Genomic DNA, 16,501 nt, shown 5'->3' on the forward strand with positions numbered 1-16,501 from the left:
CGGCTTAGCCGGGGGGGGCGGGGCGGGGGAGGAGCTGAAGAGAAAGAGGGGCGGGGAAGCGGCGCGTGCGCGTCGACGCTCGGCGTCGTGACGTCATTTCTCATCCAAGGAGGGGGGGAGGCAAGTCATAGACATCGCGGGGTGGGCGCGGCTTAGCAGAGAGAAGGGGCGGAGCGCGCGCGCGCAGGTGCGTCGGGGCGGGCGCATGCGCGCTGGCGCTGGCGAGGCCTGAGGCGGGGAAAGAGGCGGAGCGGCGGCTGAGGCGGCAGCGCGCGAGAGGAGAGCGAGCGGAGCCGCCGGCGCCAGGGAGCGAGCGAGAGAAGGAAGCCGGCCCTCTTTAAGTTTCCGCTTTCCCGCCGCTCAGGTGAGGTGACGGCCTTCCTCTCGGTGGCGACGCCGCTGAGGGGAAGGGCGCGGGGGGAGGGGCGCCCGTAGGCCGCGAGGGGGAGGGGGAGGGGGAGAGGTTAAGCCCGGACTAAGGTGAGCCCTGCGGCTGGATCAGGCCCCAGGGTGCCCCACCCAGCCCAGCCCTCCTGTTCCCGCAGTGGCCGAGCGGGGGAAACCCAGCACAGCGCTTTCCCACAGAATGGGAAGGGGTCCCCAGGGTCATCTAGTCCAACCCCCCTGCCAAGGCCCTTGAGTTCTTGTTCCTCCCTCACTCTCAGGTCCTTGCTTGTCATCTCTGGAATTTAACTCTCATTTCATATTTCGCATAGTACTAATTTGCACAGATTCCAAACACTTCAATACAGTGGTACCTCGGGTTAAGTACTTAATTTGTTCCGGAGGTCCGTTTTTAACCTGAAACTGTTCTTAACCTGAAGCACCACTTTAGCTAATGGGGCCTCCTGCTGCCGCCACACGATTTCTGTTCTCATCCTGAAGCAATGTTCTTAACCCGAGGTACTATTTCTGGGTTAGCGGAGTCTGTCACCTGAAGCGTATGTAACCTGAAGCGTATGTAACCTGAGGTGCCACTGTAGATAGATAAACTTTATTCACATTAGCCAACGGCCATAGCAACATAAAACAAGCAATATATACAATTAAAAAGACAACAGTGGGTAAAAAGGACAATAAAATGATCAAGATTATCGTTCAGATAATGTATCCGGAAGCACCACTGCCTCCAGCTGTGGACGAAGAGCCTCTCCTCCTCCATGAAACATCATTTAAAAAGCCATTCAGGTTGTTGGCCATTGCCCCTTCCTGTGGAAGGAAGTTCCGGAGTTTAACTGTGTACTGCAAGTCTTTTCTTTTATCTGGCCTTCCTTTCCAGCCTTCAGCTACAGGAGTCCAACCTTCACCTCAAAGCCAAAGTGAGAGCATTTGGGTCAAAATTAAGGGAGAGAAGAATAACAGGGACCTCATTGTGGGAGTTACAGATAGGTAGCCGTGTTGGTCTGCCATAGTCAAAACAAAATAAAAAAATTCCTTCCAGTAGCACCTTAAAGACCAACTAAGTTAGTTCTAGGTATGAGCTTTCGTGTGCATGCACACTTCTTCAGATACACTGAAACAGAAGTCACCAGACCCTTCTAAATAGTGGGAAGGTGGGGAGGGGTATTACTCAGAAGGGTGGTGGGAATGGGTGATTGGCAGATAATCACAGCTAAATAAATTGGCAGATAAATCACAGCTCCCCACCTTCCCACCTTCCCACTATTTAGAAGGGTCTGGTGACTTCTGTTTCAGTGTATCTGAAGAAGTGTGCATGCACACGAAAGCTCATATCAAGAACTGACTTAGTTGGTCTTTAAGGTGCTACTGGAAGGAATTTTTTTATTTTGTTTTGACTCATTGTGGGAGTTTACTATAGATCCCCAAGCCAAACGGAGGACATAGATGATGCCTTCCTGGAACAGATGGCCAAGCATGCAAAAGGAAGGGAGATAGTAGTTATGGGGGACTTCAATTACCCAGGTATTTGTTGGATGTCAAACTCAGCCAAGAGCATAAGGTCAAACAGATTCCTCACTGGCCTTGCAGACAACTTCATTGTCCAGAAAGTGGGAGAAGCAACAAGAGGAACAGCCATTTTAGATCTGGTCCTAACCAATGTTGATGACCTGGTTAGTGGGGTAGAAGTGGAAGGATCATTAGGCGCGAGTGATCATGCTCTTCTGAAGTTTACTATACAGCGGAAAGGAGCAGCCAAGCATATTAGGACTCACTTTCTGCATGCAATGCATAGTTTTATAAATGATCTTGTCGCCTTTTACTTAGGTGGCTTCTAGGGGCAGGCTGAGGAGGAGGTTATATGTGTGTTAATGAACCAGTCTAATTTTTTAAATCCCATCCTTCTTAAGAGTTGAGGGTAGTATTTGGTCTGTCCGTTCAATAAAAATATTTACAACAACCCTGTTAGGTAGGTGACATTGCAGGATGTTCCTGCTTCACTTCTCTCCCCACCAGTAAATATCACTAATAAATTGTTATACCCTTATACGCTACCTACCAAGTGAGGTCCATTGCAATATATGGTAACAAAAGGTGATGTGGCACCTTGAAGATTAACGCATTTTATTGTGCCATAAGCTTTCTGCTGAATCCACATAAGTGCATGCTTTAATAAAACGTGTCAACCTTTTTAAGACAGTGCAAGACTTTTTATCTTTAGTGCCACAGATTAAGCTAGCTAACCCTTCAAAGTATGCTAACACAAATCCCTGTAGCTGAAAACTAGCGTGTCATGGAGAAAGGCAGTGGTCTTAACTTTCTCTCCATTAGGCAATGATTTATTTAGCTTGCTCTGTGCATGGGTGTGGAGGAGTATTTGAATATCAAGACTTACAGCCCAAACACATGTCGACCGCATAAGAACAAGGCCTCAGGTAACTCAATATGGGGCGAAAACTAGTATAGTCTTCAGTGTGCTCTAGGGATGTAGGAAGGGTCAGAGTAGGGCTGTCTGTACTTAACTTTGAGGAAGCCCTGTTGGGCCTTCATGCATAGGTTTGACATTGGGGGTAGGGATGAGAAAAGTATAGAATGGAGGGAAATTTCTAGGTTGGAGGAGCAGAATGAGCATGGAATGTCATGTTGCTTCTGGCTGGAGTAGAAAGAGAACTCAGTTTTACACACACAAGCTTGCCAGGCTATTCTTCTTTTTCAATGGATGATAATATTTTTTCTGTGGGTTTTTTTTCCCTTGCCCTTCCTCTTAAAGGAGCCCAGAGAAGTGTGTAGCAGAGTAAAAAATACAATTGTTAACACCTAAAACATCTAAAAAGTACAAAACTAAAACAGTATAGCACAAGTGCAGTACTGTCAACACTGCTAGATTCACATCAGATTTATTTCCGCAAATCCTGAGAAAGCAGGCATGACATCTAAAAGTAAGCAATGGGTTTGAGTCTGGTTTCACTACTCACAACAACACTTATTACAGCATTTTCAAGTGTTAATGCTTGCAACAGACCTGTAAAGTATGTTAGTATTATTATCTCCCATACTGTGGAGGGACTGAGGCTGAGGGACAGTTGCTTGCCTAAAGCCACCAAGACATCTTTATTCATAGCTCAGGTTGTTGCTCACTATGCTAAGATGCTTTTCCCTTCAAAGAGATGCTGTGTCTGTTAACAGTGAACAGCTTATTTCATGATGCTAACAGGAAATGGCTTACTTCATGAAGCAAGTGGTTGCATTAGCAATGCCCTATACCTGTACTCTTGAGTCATTACTTTCACCATCACATTTTCCTAGTGTGTGTTCAAATACATTCTCTGCAACCCTGTGAGTCAGTGAGGGAGAAACTTGGCTTTCAGGAGTATCGGTGTGATTAAGAAAAAAAGTGCACAGGTCTACATGATAGACTTCTTCGCAGTTGTGAAAGCAAATAAGTGGGAGTTTTGGTAATCAGTTACAGTGGTACCTTGGGTTACACACACTTCAGGTTACAGACTCCGCTAACCCAGAAATAGTACCTCGGGATAAGAACTTTGCTTCAGGATGAGAACAGAAATCGCACAGCAGCGGCGCACCAGCAGCAGGAGGCCCCATTAGCTAAAGTGGTGCTTCAGGTTAAGAACGGACCTCCAGAACGAATTAAGTTCTTAACGCGAGATACCACTGTATTATGTTTGCCTTTATGTGCCTTCTTATGTAGCCAGGTTTTAGCTGAGTCTAGTCTCTTAATGTGATGTCTAGGTGGTTGTTTTTAAATGTGTAACTTTTATTTTTTACGAATTGTTGGTCAGCAATCTAGGGATTTTCTTTTAAAGAGAGGCAGAATAGAAATCTTAAAATTATATATATTATATTTTGAAAAGTAATGAAACAATGTAGTGTCTGTGTTGAGACCTAGTTGATGACTTAATTATATTATCCATTAAATAACATGCAAATGTTCCCTTTTGAAATAAACTTCACATCATGTTGCCTTGAGGGCAGATAGAGTGATAACATTTCTCCTTGTAAAAAATGGATCTGGGTTGATGCAATATGAAATCTTCCTGAGGAGAAAGAATGTAGGTCTCAGCTGGTTTGGTTTATGGACAGGAAGTAAGGTTTTAAAAAGGTTTTTTTTTTTTTTTTTGGTGGGGGGGGGATGTGCACCAGTGTTGTGTAGTATAAGATCATCCTGCTTTGCAGCTGGTAAGCAGGATTATCTGCTCCTGCACAGTGCTCCTCCTTCACAAGTGGGAAGCTGATCATGAAGGAGCAGCAACCAGCACTTCACAGGATTGGATCCTCCTGCTTAACAGTCCTGATCCTGTGCAGTGCTGCAGGAAAGCCTCTTGCAAAGCGTACCCACACTCTACAGGCTTGATGCTGTTTTACAGAGGCATTGGTCCCGCACGGCAGGGGTGTTGAACAGGGTGGAGAGCTATGGCACTGACTCTACCTTCTCCCAGGAAGACAGCCAGGTAGGGCTCAGTCTGGCTCTTCTTCCTGCCCAGTGTCCCATCCCCTGACAGCCAGGGATCGCTCTGGGCCCATCCAACCTGACTCACAGCAATCCTTGGCTGTGTGTGGTGGACTCATCCTTGACCCTCTGAATATTCCTGATTTGGCTCAGCGCAGAGCCCTATTATTCACCATGGCAAAACACCAATAATATACTATAGTCATGAAGCAGTGGTGACAGTTGTTTTGTGCAGCATGAAAGGGAAAACTACGTTGCTTGAATACATGGCAAAGTAAAAGCGTGGAAGGGGACCGTGCTATGTGTACACGTCTAGTGTCAGTTCTATAGCTTGCACAGTATGTTGCATGTTGCATGCAGGCGATCCTGATTGTAGTATGCATTGAAAGCGGGTTTTGAACTGGGCAGTTACGGAAAAGCCAGTGGCATTCTCACAATTGCTGCAGTGCCCTTTCCCACAGAAAGTGCTGTTGGCCATAACTGTGATTGCTTTGTTTGCATACTACAGATGTGTAGCGCTAAGGACTTTCATAGGAAATAATGTATTGCATGAAACAGGTAAGCAAATGGAATCTCTCCCGGAAAGAGATTCTCCGGGAGTTCACAAAAGGAAATTCCCTGTGTTTTCTACCATAATTTCTTTGGTTATCTCAGACAGAAAACTCCATTATCCTCAAAGCTCTTATCTAGTGGAATTTACAACTGTTTTTTGTTTTGTTTTTTAAAAAGCCAAGCGTAACATGGATTGTTAATCACTAACCTACACTTCCATTGCTACAATTCAGGGGGGCAGTTCCCCAGAGATCACCAGCCACCTTGGGCCTGAGGGCACATTTGCAAGCCAATTAAACTGTTGTGGGCACCACAGCCAAGCGCACACACACTGCAACCTGTTATATTGGTTGCATAGGAATGCTTCTCTCAAGGTGTTGTGGGGCTCCCGGAACCCTGTGGGCTTTAAAACGGCCTCCATGGGGCACACAGATGCCACGCTGGCAAACTTTGCAGTGCATATTAAATGTGTGTTCTGACCTGCATTTAAATATTTATGATCTTTCTATTCTACTCCCCTTAAAGGACAGTACTATGTGTCGGTTTGAGTTTTGGGTTGTTGTTTTTTAAAAAATAGTGATTAGCCATAATTTCGTATGGAAGAGACATGGTGCCAGGCTGGGAAAATGTGGGATAAAAATCAAAACCTTGCTGTGACTCTGCACGATGTCTCAGTCTCTGAGAAATCAGTATTTTTGTATAGCAGCACCTACCTGTTCTTTGGAACTGCCTATTAACAGGCAGGCACCCTTGCTAAACTGTTTTAGATCCTTGTTAAAACATATTTATTCCAGTAAGTCTGCCCATACATATAACATACGTATGTAGATTTGCTGAGTTTATATGTGTATTATTGATTATTATTTCTTGTGCACTGCCATATATATATGTTTGTGTGTGCGTGTGTACATTTTTTGAGGTGGTGGGCCTTTCTTTAGCCAGGGTGGTCCTGGTGATGTAGGGTACTTATTTATTTATTAAAAAAATATACGGTATATACCACTTGATTGCAGAAGAAACCTCAAAGCTGTTTACAAGAAAAAAAAATGAGTATAATTTTACAACCATAATTTAAAACGTACAGAAAATTAAAACCACAATAGAATAAGCTATAATAATTAAAAACTCATTCAAACTTTCTAATCTGAGAAGGGTTGTCTAAATAAGAATGTTCATCAGGCACCGAAAAGAATACAGGGAAGGAATGTATGCACAGCTAAGCATTTGGGCTGTTTATTGGATACATTGTTCACTTCATTCAGAGTTCATTATAAGGTTGATAGTTTTACTAGATGCTAGGTTTCTCTCAACACCTTACATAGTGAGTCTTTTATTGTTGTTGTTATAGATTTATATATACCTTGCCTTTTTCCCTGACGAGGCTCAAGATAAAAACAAAAACCGCTAAAAAAAAAATGTTTCTCCTCTGAGGATTTGTGAGTGAAATCCTGTGTATGAGGTCATTGGGTTGGGTCCAGAGATCAGTGAGTGGGAAGGAAAAAATGCTAATCCAGGACTTGAAAAGTAAGATATTTAAAAGTTTGAGAGCTCTTCCATATGCATAGAGTTTGCATCAGGTTTTGAGCAAGCACAAGGTCTTTGCGTTCAATCTCATTCATTCTTGCCACAATTCTGTAGCTTTTCCCTGAGCGGAGGACGTCTTCTACCTGTGGAGTGACATCTTTAGGTTTGAAGCACCTATTCAGCTGTCCCAGGAAACAAGTCTTGATGTACAAACTCTTTAACATTTCAGAAATGACTGAAATCACCTAAGCTAAATTAATGACAAATGCTGTTCAGGTGTATTGGGAACTCTGGAATGCAGCAGAAGTAGTTTGTGAAGCGATGCAGAGATGTTTTTAGTCAATTAGTTATATATTTATTGGTTAAACCTGCATTTCTCTTGTTCACCCAACGGTGCTCAAGAATCAGATGGCAGTTTGTTTCAAATGGTTTGGCTCTTCATAAGGTGGATTTTGTAAACAACAAAAGTGAATTTGATGGGAATACAAACTATTCTCTTGATTTGTCTTCTTGTTAAAGAGAACTTGTATTATATACAAAATTTCCCTGAAGAAGGACCAGTTGTCTCAGAACACATTTGGATTTGTTTCTTGATGAATGAAATTTCTCTACATTTCTTTACAAAACATTTCCTTCGATTTATGCCTCTTGATGGCGGTCTGTTTTTCTGCTCACCAACTTTGTCATGTCAAGGGTGATGATAGGATCCTTAACCTTCTCTGTCCTAGAGCTGGGATGGTGGTGCTTTGTTCACTGGTGTGACTGTTTTGTTACTCGTGGACAGGCAAGTCACGACATAGCTGTAAGAAGTTACTTGCAGATAAGTTTTAAAAAATCTTGCGCGAATTTGTGTCCCAGCCATGCTTAACTAAAATATTGAGTTGTCAGTAAAATGACATCTCCATCTGCCTTGCTGCCGAGCTCTGTTTGATTAGGCCAAAGCTATAGGAAATACGTTCACAACTGGGTGTGCTGTGATGCCATCTCTGACAATTAGCCTGTTGTGTTGCTTTCTTAGATTTCTGCCTCTAACAAAAGCACAGCTAAAAGGCAGTAAGATTAATTTATGTGTCGTTCCATGCTGTATTCACAATGGGAAGCGCTGTGGTTGAGTAAGAACATTCATGTTGTGCATCTTAAGGCTTGAGGGATGGGAGGAAGTGGTCCTTTTCGTCTAAGAATCTAAGAGTTGGAAGGGATTCTGTATCTGATCACTCACTTGCTTTTCTTCTGCCACCTGATCACTTTCCTTATTTTCTTTTTTCCTCCCCACTTTATCTCCACATCATTTCTGCCCTCCCTGATCCCTGACCTCAGTACTACTAATCTTTCTTCATCTCATGAACATCCTTTCTGTCTCTTGCTTCAACTTGCCTCCGCTTGGCCCAGCCCTTGAGTTCTTGTTCTTCTCTCACTCTCAGGTCCTTGCTTGTCATCTCTGGAATTTAACTCTCATTTCATATTTTACATAGTACTAATTTGCACAGATTCCAAAAACTTCAATATTCTATTTTTTAAAAAATAATATTTATTCAGAATTTTGAGGATTACAAAAAGAAAAAAGAAAAATACAAAAGACAGAAAAAATACAAAAAACAACAGTTTAAACCTTTACATAACTTTCTTCCTTTACTTATTTCCTTGACCTCCTCACACCTCCACTTTTTGTATTCTAGTTCAAATTGTTATTTCAGCAAATCCTTCCAACCTTGTTTTTATCTTAATAATTTGTTTTAATATAATGTAATTTTACGTTCTTTCATCAATTTCATCAATTCATTTTTACTTAATCCTTTATATCATTTCTACCAAAACCACATAATTTTCTTTTTCCAACATCGTTCTAACAATCCTTAATTTTACAATATTTTTGAAGATATACTTTAAATTTTTTCCAATCTTCTTCCACCAACTCTTCTCCTTGGTCCCGGATTCTGCCAGTCATCTCAGCCACAAAAACTTCAATATTCTAATACCCCTGTTGTATGTAGGTCCCTAGTTCTGAGCATTCTCTCAACAAAAGGCCAATTCTTGCACCATTTAATTTTAATTGGGATCAAATACCATAAGGTTAACACTTAAAACCCTTTTTCTTTATAGTTACACAAAGTGAAATGGTTCTATTCGCAGCTAGCTCCCATGCATTGTTATTAATGAACTTATGAAATGGAAATAAAACACCACATTGTTCTGCAGTTTCTGTTCTAGCATCTTCCCTCCCCGCAAAAGTCTCATACATGATGTTATCTTGTTGTGGAATAATATCTGCTATAATTGCAATACCAGTCCACCGAGGCTTCTCAAAGCAAGCATTTGGATGAGGTTACTGGCCTAGTAATTTGTAACCATAATGTTCCTTATGCTTTCTAACTATGATGGAGAGGGCTCTGGTAATAATAGCAGTAGCCTTTCCAGTTGCAGCAACTAAAAATTTCAAATGCTCAGTTCAGTCAGCAGCCAAACTATGATTCGGGAAGCATAACAGTGGTTGATGTGAATCTGACTTGACACACCAAGGTTTGCAATTCGCCAGCAAATGGAAACTGGAAAGTACATTGTTCTGTTCACTGTTAAACTGTGTTCTAAGACATCCTCTTGGTTTGTGCAGAGTAATTAGTCCTTGTCTTTTGCTTGGCCCTCATCTGCACCCCAGAAAACCCTAGAAACCTTCAGGGTGTGATGAAGTTCTGTGGTAGATGTTGAGGAAGTTAAAATGTTAACAGGGAAAGGAATCCTTGATGTAGCTCAAAACTATTGCTTTTTAAGACATCTACCGTTCTGCATTTTTCAGTTCATACAGGTATCAACCATCAGTTCATGAAAAGATGAGAGATATTTTTAAACAAGTCAAAATTATAGACACTGTCCTTTTACAGTTTCCTAATTTGGAGTGTGGTAGTGCTTTGGGAATATTTGCAATTGTTGTTCAGCAAACACCTTTGGCACATGTTCTGTGAAACTTAGTGCTAGAGAAACCATGACTTGTGAGAACGGCTCTGCAAGATCTGTTTTGGTGCTGAATAGTAGTTCTGACTCACAAATTAAAACACAGCCTCAAACTTGCAGTAGAACAAAATGTATTGAAATAATAGAAATTTAATGAGAACGCGTTATAATCCATGGATTTGCCTTAAGTCTGTTAATTGTTGGGAAACTATTTCCACCTACTATGGAATTGTAGTAAAGATTGGATAAAATGCTTAAACTGTGCTGATTCAAAATTTTATTGTTGCTATACTGCAATTCTTTTGGGAAGGGAGCCTTTCTATTCCATTAGAGAGATGATTCTGAAACCTTTTTCTTCTCTCCACCACACATTTTATCTTCTAGAACTGAAGTTGTAATTCGAGGTGTTAGTTACATCATCTTTGTAGGTGAACTCCCTAGCTACTTCTGCTGCTGCTATATGAATAAACAAAGAGAGGTTCATGAGTAGTTCAGTTGTTGAGAACTTTACATTTGCCTTGTTCGTTTTATTTACTGTTATGGCCAAGATTGTATTGCTGTTGGTTCACTGCGGTTTTTCAAAGCCCACAGCAGCTCCATCATTGCCTTGTGCAGTGGGGTTTGGTATTAAATCTTACTTGGTTAATGATGGAAGAATGCAAGGTAGCTCTGAACCTGCCAGCAAAACCTGCATTAAAAAGGATAGTGCAGATGAGCTTCAGTGTTACTGCTTCTTTTCTCCCCATCAGCAATAACAGGTTAGAATTTACTTTCCCGTGTGTGTTCCTGCTTTATTACAAGGGAGCAAGTGAGAGCTGCACTACCTTTTTCTGTGGACCTTGCTTCATTTCATAGAACCATAGAGTCATCTAGTGAATCTCAACTAAAGCATCCAACCTCTGCTTAAAAGCCTCCTGTGAAGAAGAGTTTATTGCTGGATTTTTTATTTAGTTCAATATTTCCTTCCTCTCCCCTCTGTCCTCTTCTGTCCTTAGTATACTAATCTAAGGGTGTCACTAGATAGAACAGATGCTTGAGTGTCCCATGGACTGCAAGAAGATCCAACCTCTCCATTCTGAAGGAAATCAGCCCTGAGTGCTCACTGGAAGGACAGATCCTGAAGCTGAGGCTCCAATACTTTGGCTACCTCAGGAGAAGAGAAGACTCCCTGGAAAAGACCCTGATGCTGGGAAAGATGGAGGGTTATACTTAGAAGGAGATGCTGAACGAGAAGGAGACCCTGATGCTGGGAAAGATGGAGGGCGCATGGAGAAGGAGATGGTTGAACGAGCTACCAGCATGAGTTTGACCAAACTGCGGGAGGCAGTGGAAGACAGGAGTGCCTGGCATGCTCTGGCCCATGGGGTCACAAAGAGTCGGTCACAACTAAACAAAGATAGAACAGAACACATACTACAGAGAACAAACCACAGTGCTGAGAGGTCTTGAAGTTCAAATTCTTGAACTGGTCAGCCAGGATTTGCAAAGATTGTCTGGCTTCCAGTGACAAGTGCTTCAGTTATGACCATAGGAAGGGCTCTGTTCTCACTTTGCTTTTGTGCGCACCTATATATTGCAAGGGCACAGTTCTTCCCATGAGAACGAAAAAGGAGAACAGTGGTGTATTGGTCTTACTGAGTTCACTCTGTTACCATACTCACAAAGTGGGGTCATTGTTCAGTTCACAGTCTTGGTCTTCAAAACTGAACTTTTTCTCTAGGAAACTGACTTGCGCAGCAATTTTCAAATGGAGCTAACCTAAAGCTGAGAACTTATGAAAATGCCCCAACGATTGCTGAAGGAATTAGGGCAGCTAAGACGTACTAGTTCTTAAGTCATCTTTTTATTGTTAGTATGGAGACATCTTTTGCGTCTGAAGAGGGGTGGTTGCTTCATGGATTTATTTTGGTAAGCCATTGGGGTTAAGTGGGCAGCAGTGAACTTTATATGGTGACTGTTTCAATGATATGGAGATTAACTGCTCCAAATTAATCCCTGGGCTTAATCCCAAGGAGTGAGAATGAGGTGATGATGGCTGGCTAAGTAAGGTGAGAAGTGTTTGTGCGGAGGTTTTTATTCTGATGATCAGATCGCCTATGAGTAGCGAATGCATGCCTGGAGTATGTAGGAGATTGCTGGTGTCTGCTTAACTAATGTAGTGAAAATCCTATTTCAAAGTACAACTCTTTTGCCTTTCTATGCAATGATGATCTTGGGGATGGTTATTTAACGGGCAGGGTTATCTGTGACAACTCTCCTGCAAGAAAAGTTACAAAGTTTGTGGCCACTTAGTTTTGGGAAAAGCGGAATAAGGGAGGACATGATAAGAGGTGCATAAAATTATATAGTGTTGAGAAAGTAGATAGAGACATTTCACACCCACCTTCCCACCACACACACCATAATACTGTACTAGACTCTGGGACCATCCCAGTGAAACTGAAAGAAGGAGGGTCAGGATAGACAAAAAGTATTTCTTTGCACAGTGCATAGGAATTTGTTACCCCAAGATGCCCCTGACTTGTATGGTTTGAAAGGGATTTAGACAAATTCAGAATGAAAGGGTAAGGTTATCAGGAATTATATGCTACCCTCTTTACCCTTTGCCTAGTACCTGTGTTTATAGAAACAAGTGTTTTATTTTGTGCGAAAATTCGCATGATATTGACAAACATCAGGGGTCTCTCTTCCTGCCTGTTATATGATGCAGACATTGTGAAATTGTATTGCCAGAGAGAGTAGCCTGGAGTCTCATTTCTCTCTTCCTTGTTTTTCTCCTTTAACTCTCCTCAGATCGCTTTTGATAACTTCAAGCCAAATAGTTCTCCATTCTCGTATTTCACTTAACTTGATTGCAATTTAAAGGAATAAACCAGCTGCTTTCTTGTTTTGCCCTTTTCCCAAGTGAGGGAAGCAAATTAGCAAATTACACCTTTGCAGCTTCAATGCTACAATTTTGTTTTCAAACATTGAGATGAAATATTCAGATAAGCACCAGCAAAGTCCTGAACTCATCTAGAGCTACTGTCTCTAGCAACATAACGAAAAGCTAAAGTTCTCGGAAGGAAGGGTGGGATCTAAATTTAATAAAATTCAGGAATGCTATGGATTGCCTTCAGCAATTTTTGTTGACAGGGTAGACTTCTTAGTATTGAAATTGGATGACTTAATTGTAACAGACGTGCCATTGCTCCACTCTGCGAGCGGAGGCCACTGTGGGTGATGCCAAGGCCTACCCTCTGCAGGCCGCCGCAGACCCTTCCTCCTCCTCACTCTGGCCACTCTCCAGGAAGAAGCAGCGAACCCCATGGCACTGAAGCAAGCAGGGAGAGAGAGGGCATGGTGGGGGGAAGCCAGGTCTTGGCATAAGGGTATCACTGCAAACAGGAGGAAGAGGAAGAACAATGACAGGGCGGCTGGGGGGGAGACTCTCCATTGCCCAGGCACCCAGGGATGGCGGGGGCAGCCCGGCCGCCAGCCTATGGATGGGAGACGTGAGTAAGGGAAGGGTGAATGGGCTGCGGTAGAGGAATTGCCAAGCAAGAACATTTGCCAAGTGAGATCATGTGCAGTTGATATTTGAACTTGGGTATCCTCTGTATCCACCTCCCATATTAGGCCATATTTGTTTACCTGAGCATGGTAGCAAGGTAAATAAGTCACAAAAGATAGTAGCTGCACATTTTGAACTAGTCTGCTAAGAGTTCAGTAGCCTGCGATTCCACATTAGCCATGATGAAGAAACCTCTTCTCTGCAGTCAGCAAGGATGCACAGGCAAGTAAAAAACGATTACTTTCTGTCAAGCTGACTGGTGGAGGAAGGGCAGAGTGATTTATCCTCACTCTGCCAGCTCCATGCAAGTTGTGGTGGAAGAGACTTTCTTCCTTTAACTAGCACAGATGAGAAGTGAGCTTTCAGAGGATAGTTGGAATGATCTTTCCCTTCCCCACCAGCTCAATTCCCTGCATGGAATTCCTGGTCACCTATGGCCACCAGGTGACTTGTTGAATTCAAGGCTGAGGTAACTTACTTCATGTGGAATCATCAGTGCTTTGCTTTTAGGGATTATTATGGGGCAGCAGGCAGGTGGCTAGCAAGCAAGAAAGTTAAGTGTGAATGGGCAACAAAATGGAAAATGAGGTTTAGTGTAAATAAGGGGCTAGTCAGCCATAATGCTAAACCATGGTTTAGCGTTACAAGCTTCTGGTTGGTGCACACCCTTCTTCATCTTTCTTACTCTTCACAAGTAGAAACCATAAAGTTGGCTCTTACAAACCATAATTTTTCAGACCATGCAGAAATTTGGTGCCAGACCACAAGCATGACAACTTCAACTGTAGTTAAGATTGGTTAAGGGTATTCTACTTTCACCTGCCATTTCCCCATTGCTACACTGATAGAGCTGTTCATATCCTAACTGTATGGTGCTTTAATAATAATAATAATAATAATTAAAATTAAAAAAATAATAAAAAATACCCACCTCAGGTCCCTTGAGGCATCCAAAGGCCAAATTTAATAGATTTCCAAAGGGCAGGAGCCAAGGGTGCAGCCAATGAGAAAAACTATTTTTATTACCTTGCTTTGTTTGTATATGATGTGTGAAAGCCACTTATCGACTAGCTGCTGTTCACTGGCCATTTAGCTTGCAGGGAGCTATTGGCTGCATTTTAGCTGTGACCTGAAGCTTCCTTACTTGGGAGAAGACCTACTGAGCTCAAAGGGACTTCTTATTCATTGTGTGTAAGAGTGGGCATTGTTTTGCATTCTGGCTTACGTTCTGTTCTGCCCCTTTATTCTAAGGGTGGAGTGTGCAGAAGGCAGATCTGCATGACTTTCTCTAGATATGACAAGGTTCTCAAATGCCCACTCATTTTTCAGTAGGGACAGTTAAAAGGCTCCCGTCTTCCCAGATCAGTCTGCTGAAATGAAGAAAGCATGGGGAAAGTGCTGTGAGCTCGGTTCTGGGATTGAAAACAAATTCCTGGGCTGAGGATGTGCTCAGAAGCATCCTGCGAATTGTCTAACTTTGGTTGGTGGACCTTGGGATTCCAGTGACAAGTAGATCTCACAAGCCTGAATTTCACCCAGCTGTATTCTCAGGCCTCCTGTATTATATAGCCTGTTCTCTTCTCCCAGGCTTTTAATCCCATGCGTCTTTATAGTCGGTCAGTATTTTTCACAGAAAAATGTAACACATTTGCTTAGGAATTTCAGGTTTGCTTGGTGGTATTGGAGTAATGTTACGAGATACTCACTGGTCTCCATAGCTTGTTGGTTGGCATCTTGTCTTGGGAGACAGTGGAGGAGTGTGCCTTTGGGGGTGAAGTCAAATCGTCAGAGATACACAGCGCCTGCTGTGGCTGAAGAGACTGATATGGGAGAGACATGCTTAGTTGCAGGTGGGGCAGAGGAAGGTGTCCGGTGGTGCTGAAGGAGGCTTACCATGGCATTTCTGCGCTCCTCCCAGCAGTCATTCCTCCTCTGGGCACTGCTATGGATACAGGACCTGACTGATTATCTCCAGGCACTGAGGTTGTCTGAAAGGGATTTCTACATGGCACAGTTGGTGTTGCCAGCCTTCATGTAACGTTTGAGGACCCCTTTGTAACACAGAGTTGGTCTGCCAGTGGGCCTGGTGCCTGAAGCCAGCTCCCTATAGAACACGTCTTTGAGGATCCAGCCATTTCCCATTCTTTGGACATTAGCAAGCTGACATAGATGTCACTAAGACAGGAATGCGAACGTGCTGGAAATTTGGGCTTTGGAGAGCACATCTCTATTTGTCCTGCCATGTGAAGCCTCAAATCTGTCTAACGCAGCCCATGTGGAAGGCATTGCTCCTGGCGGGTTGCCCATAAAGCAGTGAGCTCAACATACAAGCATGTTAGACCTTCATCTTGGTATTGATTGTTATCATTGCATTCACCCATACCCTTTTGGAGAGGTAAGTTCTGGGGTTCTGTCTTCTTGGGAGTAGCCATTGCTGTTTGATAACAGAGTGGGAACAAGTAGTAGTCTTGATAAGATCTATAATCAAGGCTGTTTCAGCACTAAGCACCAAATCACACTATTGTGTTGTTGCATCATTGGCTGGTTTGGTTTCAGTTCTTCTGCTGGGTAATCCTTTGATAAGCTGTTAAGACGCTGAGCCTTTTAAGGCCCAGGTAAAAGGCCACACATGTAATATCCTTGACAATACCTTGTCTAAATGTGGCCTAGTAGAAACTGGAAAAATCAACACCTTCATTACCCATGTCCCCAAAACCTCAAATTGACCTCTTGATCCCTGACCTTCTCCAGGTTTATTCTAAAAATAATAATAATTCTAAAATAAAAGCTGCTTTCTGCCGAGTCAGACCATTGGTACACCCAGCTCAGGATCATTGGCTCTGAGTGGGAGCATCTCTGTGGGGTCCCAGGCAGAGGAATATGTTTCCCAGAATACTTTAAACTTGAGTTTCTGGGAATCAAGGCCTGGGGCATCTTACCACTGACGTATGACTTCCTCACCAGCTAAGAGGTACCCAAGGCGCCACTGTGAATATTATCTAAAGTTCTCTGGCTTCATCCAGCTCTACATGTCTGTACAACTTGTTACTTTCAGGGTC

General features: G+C 42.8%; 1 protein-coding gene across 2 annotated transcripts in view; it reads left to right on the forward strand.

Moving 5' to 3' along the window:
• Window positions 1-221: 221 nt before the first annotated feature.
• SCAP (SREBF chaperone) overlaps window positions 222-16,501 on the forward strand; it is a 68,576-nt gene continuing 52,296 nt past the window's right edge. For both annotated transcript variants that reach the window (XM_081834193.1, XM_081834194.1), the window contains exon 1: window positions 222-364. The gene's annotated coding sequence lies outside the window, so the exon portion shown is untranslated. The remainder of the gene's footprint in view (window positions 365-16,501) is intronic.

The sequence above is a fragment of the Podarcis erhardii genome, assembly GCF_964252035.2.
Source record: "Podarcis erhardii genome assembly, chromosome: 12".
NCBI classification, from domain to species: domain Eukaryota; kingdom Metazoa; phylum Chordata; class Lepidosauria; order Squamata; family Lacertidae; genus Podarcis; species Podarcis erhardii.